Source organism: Schistocerca cancellata, chromosome 10 (genome assembly GCF_023864275.1).
Source record: "Schistocerca cancellata isolate TAMUIC-IGC-003103 chromosome 10, iqSchCanc2.1, whole genome shotgun sequence".
Taxonomy (NCBI): Eukaryota; Metazoa; Arthropoda; class Insecta; order Orthoptera; family Acrididae; genus Schistocerca; species Schistocerca cancellata.
Window position 1 is genome coordinate 55971825 of NC_064635.1, and position 12095 is coordinate 55983919.

Here is a 12095-nt window from a genome sequence, read left to right on the forward strand (position 1 = left end):
TTATTGAAGTTTCGAGAACATACCTTCACCGAAGAGTCAAGCAGTATATTGCTCCCTCCTACGTATATCTCGCGAAGAGACCATGAGGATAAAATCAGAGAGATTAGAGCCCACACAGAGGCATACCGACAGTCCTTCTTTCCACGAACAATACGAGACTGGAATAGAAGGGAGAACCGATAGAGGTACTGAAGGTACCCTCCGCCACACACCGTCAGGTGGCTTGCGGAGTATGGATGTAGATGTAGATGTAGATGTAGATGTAGATGATTGATGTCTTCCTCGGGGCGATGTCATCTTTGATCAGTATAACTGTCCACGTCTCGCAGTCAGAACTGTGTTACAGTGGTTTGAAGAGCGTAATAGTGAACTCACGTTGACGGCTCGGCGACCAAATTCGCCCGATGGAATTCCTATGGAACCCATGTAGATCACTAACGGGCGCAATCACCTCACACGCAAATCAGCGCTCCGTTATTTACGCGAATTACATGACCTGTGAGTAGACATTAGAGATGGCCAAACTGAAACACGTAATTGTTTCGAAACAAATGAAACAGTACAATGTAATGTTCCGAAACTTTGTTTCGAAACAGTGAAACAGTTTGTGTTTTGTATTCTAATAAACCTACACATTTTATCGTCTTGAATGTCTTCTGTGTAAGTATGTCCATATAAACACAAATGAGGTGCGAGAGCGCTAATCATGTCGCAGAAAGTATGAAACTATCACTTTGGCGTCTTGGCAGTTTCGTACTTCCTGCAGCAAATGCGCTGCTTTCGTGTCGCGTGACTTTCACACTTTTCAATTGGCTGAGGACAGCCATAGCTGAAGACAGAAGAACCACGACGAACGGAACTGGAGGTGGGAGCAAACTGCAGAAACTACGGATATGCTACTGGGATTCTCACATTCCGTTAGTATGGGTAATATACCCATCCTGCTAATTTCCATGCACACAAAGGGAATCATTGTGGATAATAGGCACATTGACTATAGACTCACAAATAACGCCAAATAATTCGATAAATAACAAAATATAACAGAATCTTTTTTGTCTTTCAAGGTGTTTCGAACCGTTACTATAAATTCACCATGCTTCCCAGCCCTTCCCGTACACCATTACACTATCAGTGATTTGTCAAACAGATTGCTTGCAATTATACCTACATCAAATTTATGTATATGTCTAATAACTGCCACTCTACGCCTTTTTTTATTCAAAATGTTGTAGGCTTACTTGCGTTTCTTAATATGATTACTGTACATGAACAGAGAAGCGTATGTTATAAAAAGTGTAATTTAACTGAATGATTTTCACATATTTATTATTTTGAATGTGAATAGTATGCGTTGTTTTATTGTTTGGTTAGTGTTTATAAAGCAGATGTTACGCCATTTCGAAACAGGACAGTCAGCTAGAAACGAAGCTTTATTTTCGGATATCTTAAGCTTCATGCTATTGCTTGTCAAAAAGATTTCAACACTCTTAAAAGAGTTTCACGAAGTGATATGTTGTGTTTCAGTACCTGTGCCGAGCCCGAATCTCGTCCGACACAGAGTGGAATGAAACATCACTGTTTCGATACAATTAGTCCGTTCCAGGCACAGGTGGACTGAAACAGCCTTATTTTGAAACAACGATACAGTTTCTGTGTCTGGCTCGAGATCGAATCTGGTCCGAGACAGGGGCGGAATGAAACACCACTGTTTCGAAACAGTGAACCACAACCGTTCCGAAACACTGAAACATTCCACGTATCGATACACTGTATCGAAACATAGAAACAGTGGCCAAGTCTAGTAGACATCTAATGCCACAGACCTCCAGAAACCTACCTACAAACTGTCGCATCCTTGATACGCAGAATAAGTGACTTATTTCGTTCCAAACACGGAAAAAACAAGCTATTAAGCAGGTGATCATAATATTTTGGCACATCAGCGTATGTATTTTCGCGTAAATGTAAAGCTTTCCTTGAAAAGCAGACTGCATGGAAAACGTACTGGTAGGTTAATAAAGATTCTGTCGAATTATATTGTTTCAGGCTGTTCACTTCTGATTCCCGTTAGCATAACACACAATTAGCATAACACACAGACACACACCGATACTGACTCTGGAACTGTGAAATAACATACCTGTTACTGACGAGACGGTAGCCGTTGTTGTCACAGCAAAAGACGAACTCCGCACTCTGCACTCTCCGTATTTTATTCACGGTTGTCTAATCTTATCACCTTCGGGGAACTACATGCCGTTGTCTCGAGAGATCCATCCGTATCTAGCTAAATAAGAAGAGAAACCAAAATTTTAAAGCTAAGAAGTTATTCGAATGAAATTTAGTGGGATTAATATTTTCCCACGCTTCCACGCGAAATGAAGAAAAGCACAAAAACTCTCCAAAATACGACTTTGAGTAGCACGCGTAGTATTACAAATAATACTCCCAGTCAACACGTTCCCATTATTTTATCTATGATAATCTAATCTCATCGTTTCTGCTAATCATCTTCGGGGAATCACACGATGTTGAATCGGGAGTTCCACACGTATCTTTCTAGTTAAGAAGAGAAGGTCGAATCTACACCGAGGCGATAGAGAGGAACTGTAATGAAATCGGTATGCACGAGACAGCCTGCTTATCGATATGTTCCAAAACGCCGCGCATTAAAACGGGATTTTCCGGTGCTCATACCTCAGGTTCTACTCGTCATAAAACTATGGGGTCAACGGTTTTGGATACCACTTTGGCCAGGAAACATTTGTGTACTCAATAGAATGGCAGTCTTAGTGGCACTATTCTACAGTGCAGAGTCAAAGTATGAATATTTCACACTTCTCACTGCTTCGGCAAATGGAGCAAATCGATTGCTTCTTTTTACATTCGATATGGCCTGCGGTCGGTTTGATGGGACTTATGGAGACACCTTCAGTTCAAGGACGGTTCCTCGGAACGGAGCCGAGCATTCCAAGATTGCTATTCACAGCACATGGCTGAAATTTTTACGATATATTCTTAAAAATGTTCTTGTTATCTTTCTCCCTTCCCCAGATACAAGGTTTCAAAATTACCCCACTCCTACGTGTAAACTATGCACGTAAAATATAAATAAATTGATTGATGATGGGTGTAGCCGTGATAAACCCGTGTTTAACGAAACTGAAGGGTGTACCAGTGGATAAATGAGTGAATGAATAAACGATGCATTTGCGGAAATTCACGGCCGCTTTCTGAGAGCCCTCCCTCCTCCACAAACAAGCGCTAAAATAACAAGTTTGTTTGTGTGGCCATCCTCCGCAGCAAGCATATAAATACTTGTTTTGTATATAAAACTGTCTTTTCCTGTTGCTAGTTACTTTATTTATCCCATACGCGTTTCGCCTTCTCCTGTTCTAAGGCATCATCAGTGGGATCAATGACGATACAATTGTGTTAGTTATAGATTATCAAACAGTTCACTTCACGATTTTTTGTAAAAAAGATTTGCTGATCTGCGTTTCCTCACATCTGGTCTGCAGGTCGCACTACCACTTTTATCACTGCATATAATCACATCTTCGTGTTCTTGCCTTTCACACACTGTTCATCATGTTTATCACTGTTTTTTGTGGTGGACTATTGTTCTTTTGTCACTCGTACAACTATTTCGTCGTACACTGCTTTTCACAGCGTAAATATTGCGACTCCATTACGTGTTTTATTTTCTTTGGTATGTTTACCTATTTGTTTACAACCTAACGAAGTATATGTTCGTTACTAACTTCTATTTATGATGTTTATATACCGTGTGTGTGTTTGTGAGAGAGAGAGAGAGAGAGACAGGAGGGGATAGAGCCGACCTTTTTCTTTTAAAAAAAAAAAAAAAAAAAAAGGGGGGGCTGGGTGTACAAGCTGTTAGCGAGTGGGTGAAAATTTTGTTACAGATTCCAAGACGGCTATGCACAGCAAATGGTTGTCATTTCGAAGATATAGTCCTAAGATTCCAGTCTCGAAAACCCTTGAAAATTTTCCAGATGTCTTCATCCATTTCCGAGATACGTAGGTCCAAAGTTACCCTACTCGAGCACCTAAAATATGCACGTAAAATGTGTTGTGAGGCGAAAACGTAGTTTTAAAAGCGACGTTGCACGGAGATATCTAATGTAAAATGTCTCCGTTGTCATCAAAAGGGTTCTGGGAACTGCATGTTGTAGTACTGAAGCACACGCAAAATGTTTGTGCACGAAACATCCGGTCTGAGGTGTAAAATTAGTTTTGCGTTATTTCAATTTCACACTCAAAATTTTACTGACCCATCAAGTTCCTTTCGTATGAGTAATATGCCCTTCTGTGGTAGAGAAAATAAAGGAACCAGCGGAAAAATGCTTCTATCGGAGCATAAAAAAGGCTAATATGCCCCCGCTTATTAGAAGACTCGGAGTGAAAATTGGATTACCAACTGCCTCGTTCTTCCTTCCTCAGCAACTGCAAAAATGTTCGCAAAAATACAGGGTGTTTGAAAAAGAACTCCCTAGTTTTAAGTATAAATTTAATGATGAAATTAATGAAAATCTACATCAGTGAGTACATATAATGAAAGAGAATTCCTTTAAGTTTTCTTTAATGTTAATAGACGTCAACGTGGGATTCATTTGTTGCCCTGCACTCTTCGAGACGATATTTCACTTCTTGCCACGTATTCACTAACATTTCAGGCGTAACTGTCACAACCGCAGCGACGATTCTTTCCCGTAAGTGACTAATCTCTCTGATCTTTCCACTGTACACAACATTTTTATGTGGCCCCAAAAGGAAAAGTCTAGTGGGATTAAGTCTGGGCTTAGTGGTTGTCAAGATATTGGGCCACCCCTGCCTATCCACCTTCCTGGAAAGCGAGTGTCAAGAGCCGCACGCACATGGTTACTGTAATGAGGTGGGGCGCCATCTTGTTGGCAAAACACAAGCCCCTTTTCTGGCTCAATATCGTCCATTTGGGGAAAGACGTACTCTGTCAGCATGGCACAGTAAAGATCCCCGTTTATTGTTTTTTCTCCAAAAATGAAAGGACCAATCACACGATCTTCCATCAAAACGCACCAGAAATTAACTTTGGGAGAGTCACGTTGATGCTGAATAACTTCATTTGGATGCTTTGCTCCCGCCCCCCCCCCCCCCCTTCCCAAATTCTGCAGTTATGACGATTAACCGTTCCACTGAGATGAAATGCAGCCTCATCAGAAAAGAGAATCTTTCTTAAAAAATTGACATCATCATCAAATCTGTGTAGAAGGTCAGCAGCAAACTCATACCTTTTATCAGTAAGTTTTATTTCATGCAACAGCTGCAATCTGTAGGTGCGCAACGTAGGTCTTTTATGCACATCATCAGACACAGTGCCTTTAGGCACTCCTAATTGTAGACTACATCTGGCCAATGACTTCTTCATGCTCCAAACACACGAAATGTCAGTCTGTTCAACAACATCTTCAGAAGTTCTCGGTCTACCTGGCGATTTTGCTTTTAAAACAGTACTGGTTTACTTGAAACACTTTAGGCAATGATGGATAGTTCTCGCTGTAGGTGGTTCACCACCGTACTGACGCCTAAAATTACATTGCACTGTTATAACCGACTCAGTTGTCACAGGCCAAATAACACACTGCACTTTCTGTTGCGGAGTACACATTGCTGCTGAGTTGCTCTGCACTGCACTGCACGCACACCTGGACTGAACTGAGGGAACAGAGGAAAAAAACAGCACTGGAGCTGTCTCGAGGTCAAGCAGTACCTGCCAACTGCAGGGGAACCAAACTTGGGGAGTTGATGAATCAGACACCACAAACTAGAATAATGTATGTCACGTTGTACAGTTTCCTGACACATTGAAACTAGGGAGTTCTTTTTCAAACACACTGTATTGCTGTATTGGCATGTGTGGTGTGCATACTGTAAGATCTTCAGTAACACACCATCAGATTATTTGACTTGTCGCTCTAACAAAGTAGGCAAGTGTCAGCAATATGTCTCGTGGTCTTATCGTGGCGTGTTTATCTTCTGCCGTTAGGTCAGATGATAGAAATGCCACTTGGACGCTTAGAGTAGCAGATTGATGGTGCCCAACTTTAAGCAGAACTTTATTAATTTTCACACACATTTATTAAAATGATAACAAGTATAAAATTACTTAACATGGTTCTGGATGGTATTTACAATTGACAGTCTGAAGTTCCTTTGGTACTGGTACATTAATCTTATTCTCACATATTTCTCTGATACTTGAGAAAGTGTCTATACAATTATCTTCATGGCTATGTACAGGAATATGGTAATCTTATTAGGCCCAGACTGAAATTTGACTATAGACTGGTACAGACAAATGTAGAACTCGTACAGACTGGTACAGACTAATGCAGACTGGTACAGACTGGCGCAGACAAATGCAGACTGGTACAGACTGGTGCAGACAAATGCAGACTGACTAAACGGAGATCTGTACACTCGTTATAATGCCTCACACATTCACGTATCACTGCACGAGTTTGATCTGCGAGGAGAAAAGGTTGCACGTTAGCAGCAATCTCACTGGCTGCGTTACGTATTAATACGCGGATAGGCGGAAGCGGAATTTGGTCCGTCTCTATGGCAGCGCCATCTCGTAGTGCGGAAACAGACGAGCGCTGCGCCTGCGCTGTTGTGCTTAGTGGGGCGCGCTCTAGTGGGAAAGTTGTGTACGCGCTGACTACGCGGAACTATGTACACAACAGCATGTGAACATATTTGCGATTTTTTTTTCTGCTGACAGAGGAGAGAGTGGGAGCGGGAGCAAGACAGAGTAGTGATAAATCCTGGAAGATAGTAGACAGGTACTGTGGTGTAGAAAGAGCGTAGGAGGCAACGGCAGCATGAGAGAAAGAAAGGGATACAGTTTCAGTAGAACATACTAGTTGGACAAGGGAACAGCAATGCGTAAAAAAGTGAAGGTGGCAGTACCAGTGGGAGAGAGAAAAAGAGAAGGAGAAAGAGGAAGTGATTGAGAGTCAGTGATAATGAGAGACAGAGTTTATGACAATGACGCTGTGGAAGAGAGAAATAGTAACAGTGAGAAGAGACAGCAGCAGTGAGAAGAAATGAGTGAGGCAGTAGCAGTAACAGAGAACGAGAGGGAGACAGCGAGAAGAGACAGTAGTTGAAGGAACGAGACTGTGGCTGATAGGCAGGAGACAATGACAGTTGTAAAGACACAAAGAGATAACGACCGAATGAGTGAGCAAGAATGGGCAAGTGGGAGTAGATGCGGCTGAGTGACATACATCGATGAACTAGTGGGTGTGGCCAGGAAGGTGGACTGAGGCAGCTGGTACGCCACTTTTCAGTCCGAATCTTCGAATAAATGGGAGCAAATCCGCCTTTTTTGTGTTGCACTAGAAGCATTTTTCCGCTGATTCTCTTCTTTTGCCTGCCACTGCAGGGGATGTCACTCATATGAAAGGAACTTGATGGATCAGTAAAATTTTGATAGTTTACTTTCGTGAAATTGAAATAACGCAAAACTAATTTTACACCTCAGTTCGTAGTTTTACTTGCACAAACATTTTGGATGTGCTTCAGCTCTGCAACGTGTTCCCAGAACCCTTTTGATGATGACGGAGACACTTTACATCATATTTCTCAGTGCAACTTCACTTTATAAACTATGTTTTCGCGTCATTCCACATACGAGGGTAATCCCAAAAGTATGGTCTCCTATTTTTCTTTTTTTATAAGAACAGAACTCTGTTTGTGTGGTAGTTGGTCACACTGTTATGAAGAGTGCTTCACGCGCTGTGTGTAAACATCCGCACGCCGCGCTGAGGCGCTCAGTCTTGGCTTGGCAGCCGTTGACAATGGAGCTCCCGTCGGATGTTACCTCCAAGTGCGAATTGCGTACAGTTATTCGGTTTTTGAACGCAAAGGGCACTGCGCCGATTGAAATCCATCGCCGACTGACGGAAGTGTATGGTGAGTCGTGCATGGATGTCAAAAATATTCGTAAGTGGTGCAGAGAGTTTGCAGTTGGTCGAGCGGTTCTAGGCGCTTCAGTCTGGAACCGCGCGACCGATACGTCGCAGGTTCGAATCCTGCCTCGGGCATGGATGTGTGTGATGTCCTTAGGTTAGTTAGGTTTAAGTAGTTCTAAGTTCTAGGGGACTGATGACCTCAGATGTTAAGTCCCATAGTGCTCAGAGCCATTTGAACCATTTTGCAGTTGGTCGGACCGAAATTCACGACCAACAAAGGAACGGGAGACCGTCAATTTCTGAGGACACAGAGTTGAAGGTCAGCAAAGCATGCGTGAAGATCTGCAGATCACCTTGGATGATCTTTGAACGTTGGTTCCTGAGGTTTCCCGAAGCACCATTCACAGAATTTTAACGGAAACATTGAACTAACGGTAAGTGTGCGCAAGATGGGTGCCACGCATGCTGACTGAGGACCACATGCGCAAGGAGTTGATGCTTCCCGCTCATTTCTTCACCGCCTTGCAGCCGAACAGGACAATTTTCTGGACTCAGTTATCACGGGTGACGAAACCTGGGCATACCAGTTTACACCCGAGACCAAGCAACAATCACCCCAGTGGCAGCATCCTTCTTCGCCGTAGCAGAGAAAATTCAAACAAACACAGTCTGCCGGTAAAGTCATGACAACCGTTTTTTGGGATCGGAAAGGGGTATTGTTGGTCGACTTTATGCCCACTGGGACCACAACTAACGCTGACAGTTACTGTGAGACTCTGAAAAAACTCAAACGGGCAATTCAGAACCGGAGAAGAGGAATGTTGAGCAAGGGCGTACACATTCTCCATGACAACGCTCGCCTACACATCGCTCGGCAAACCGTTGCTCTCCTGCAACAGTTTCAGTGGAACATAATCACCCACCCACCCTATAGTCCTGACTTGGTGCCCAATGACTATCTCCTGTTCCGTAGGTTAAAAGAACATTTGGTCGGAAAGCGATTCAGCTCCGCCGACGAGGTGAAAGAAGATGTTCATAACTTTCTTAACAGGATGGCGGCTTGTTGGTATGTCATGGGCGTCCAAAAACTGCCACAGCGTCTACAAAAATGCATCGACAGAAGTGGTGATAATGTCGAAAAATAGCTAAATGTTCAAGCTATAAACTGATGTAAACCATTGTAGAAGTAAACAGGTCTACATACTTATAAAAAAATAGGAGATCTTAGTTTTGGGATTATCCTGGCATTTTGAGCGCATTTTACGTGAACAAGTAGGGTAACTTGGACCTTCGTATCTCGGAAACGGATAAAGAGATCAGGAAAATTTTCAAGGCTGAAAGTTCCTTCGGGTTTGCTGCCGCCCAGCCTCAAATCAATTAGGTTCAATGTTTCGGTTATACAACTGTTGGCCATCTTCATGAGAACGCTGCTGCTGGTAAGTCCCGCTGAAACTCAGGAGCAGTAGCAGCGTTCTCCTAAAGATGGCCGACAGCTGGATCGCTGAAATATTGAATCAAGTTGAATGCAGGATATGGCAGCAAAGCCGAAGAGACTTTCAAACTTATTAAGACAGGGAAGCCTACAAAGTCACAATTTCCAAGGTTGCTCTAGCCCGGGATCTTAGCATTAAATCATAAAAATTTCAACCGTTTGCTGTGCATAGCTGTCTTGAAATCCACGATTCGGGTTTGGTACCAAAAACTCAATTTTTCAAAAATTTTTCAGCCCTTTTTTTTTTTTTTTTTTTTTTTTTTGGAGGGGAAGGGAGTGTTTTCTCAGGAATTTCTCGTGAATTTACGGAAGTGCATCATTAAATTCATTCACGGGTATACTCTTCAGTTTAAATTTCTCTTACTTCCCCGTGCGTAATAAAGAATATCATCCCTTGAAGGTAGCAGTTCGTGTGGGGTTCATGACTTTACTATCAGTATACTAAAACTTCTGCACCTTCATCTACAGACATATATCGGAACCCACGATATGGTGCGTGGCAGAGGGTGCCTTGTACCTCTGCTAGTCATTCCCATTCCTGTTCCACTCGAAAATGGAGCGATGGAAAAACATTTGCCTATATGCTTCCACATGAGCCCTGATTTCTCTGATCTTCACAGTCCTTACGCAAGGTGTATTTTGGTAGCTCTAGGATCATTCTGCAGTGTACCACAACCTTCTCAAACAGCGTTTCACGAAAAGAACCTCTTCTTTTTTCCAAGGATTCCCTTGTTAGTGATTGAAGCATTTCTGTAAAATCCGCATGTCGATCGAACCTTCTTCTCCTGTCGGGAATTTAATTCGTCGAGACATTTATATCTCTTTGTAAGACATAACATATTGTGAACTCTTTGTCACATGTACGACTGTGACTTGCTACAAATCGCTGCTTACTGGTGTGATTCACGACATGAGGAAAATGGTGCCGAAACCCGGGAGATTTCCACGACTGCTGCTGTGAGAACACGATTTATAACATCCTTCACGCCATAATACCATGAAGAGCTCGCTGCAGCGATTTGTCACGCGTTGCAATAAACTCTCCGGTGACAACCGCCTACATACACTGTTAAGTGCAAGTGAATTATCACGCCACATATTTTGTAGTGCCATTTGCAAAGCCAACTCATTACATTACTGCCCCTCTATACTGCTACTGTAGCTGTTCGATTGGCGCTTTAAGGGGCTCCGGAACGCCCTATACTTGCAATGTTAAAATTGTTGTATAGCTAGAGAAGGCCGAAATGCACGCGTTAAATTCAAGCAGGCTGGCGTGAGGTCTGAAACAGGATACGGAATGAATGCTATAAAGAAAAGTACGTAGCTTCTGGAATACTTAACTTTAATCCACATTTGTAGAACATTGCTCTTGATGATACAGAAGTATTATAGCAATTGAATACGGCGCCTTGCTAGGTCGTAGCAAAATGTAGCTGAAGGCTATGCTAACTATCGTCTCGGCAAATGAGAGCGTAATTCTCAGTGAACCATGGCTAGCAACGTCGGCTGTACAACTGGGGCGAGTGCTAGTGCGTCTCACCAGACCTGCCGTGTGGTGGCGCTCGGTCTGCAATCACTGACAGTGGCGACACGCGGGTCCGTCGTATACTAGCGGACCGCGGCCGATTTAAAAGCTACCACCTAGCAAGTGTGGTGTCTGGCGGTGACACCACAAAAATAACGCTTATAAATTACATCTTTCCTCACAAAGTATTTGAGGTAGGAAGTTGAACTTTTTACAGATTATTTATTGGAATATGGGCTACAACTTAACACAGGGATTTTACAAAATTTTAGTTCAGTTATTAAAGATGATTTTTTTCAATTGTAATGAAAATTCACAACATTTTTTTGCAATTTTTTATTTATATATTCAAAAATATACAGTTTTTTGGAAAAAGGCTGTGTTAAATTATGCAGAAGGTACTGTGTAACATTTACTGAATGTTTGAAACAAATATGTTTGGAAGATCCTTAGAAAACATGTAATTAGTATGAGAAAATAAAAGTTTTGGGAATCGAGCGACAAAGATTGGATTAACTTTTTAGTGCATTCCAGGTCCATAGGATGGATTATCTTCATCCTCTGCAAACTCCTCCTGCAGCTTCCTCTTGTTCCTCCTCCTGTTTACTCTTGCTTGTATTTCTAGAGTCTTTACAGCCCTGTCTACAGCCCGAAGGCGTTCCTTGTCTAAAGCAAGCATCGCTCGTACCATGTTGGAACCTATCTTCATTCCCATATTTCTAAATACCTTGCACCTTACAATGTTGCCATCATTGAAAGTCGCAACAGCATCATACACACCAAAGTGAAGTGTTTCTATTCCAACAAATACAGTCTTGGGGATTCTCGACCATATAACACTATTTACACTTCCATTGGGGTTTTGAGTTTTTCCGTGAATACACTTTTAAACAGTTCAGGTGCTGCTAAGTCTCTGAAAATAGGTTAGCCACAACACATGCTTTATCTCACATCACTAAAATGTACCTGATGAAAACGGACGTTAATAATAACACCATTTGACAGCAGTTTAACAGCGCCACAGTGGGTCACGCCCATGTAGAACACATTTCAAAAAAAATTTAAAAATAGTTGTAGTCTTCGGAATTGAATAAAT

The 12095-nt window shown here is 42.3% G+C and overlaps 1 long non-coding RNA gene across 1 annotated transcript in view; it reads right to left on the bottom strand.

The window, feature by feature from the left end:
• LOC126106896 (uncharacterized) overlaps window positions 1–2215 on the bottom strand; it is a 53455-nt gene extending 51240 nt beyond the window's left edge. The window contains exon 1 of the long non-coding RNA XR_007523416.1: window positions 2144–2215. This is a non-coding gene — a long non-coding RNA (uncharacterized LOC126106896). The remainder of the gene's footprint in view (window positions 1–2143) is intronic.
• Between the last annotated feature and the right edge of the window lie 9880 nt (window positions 2216–12095).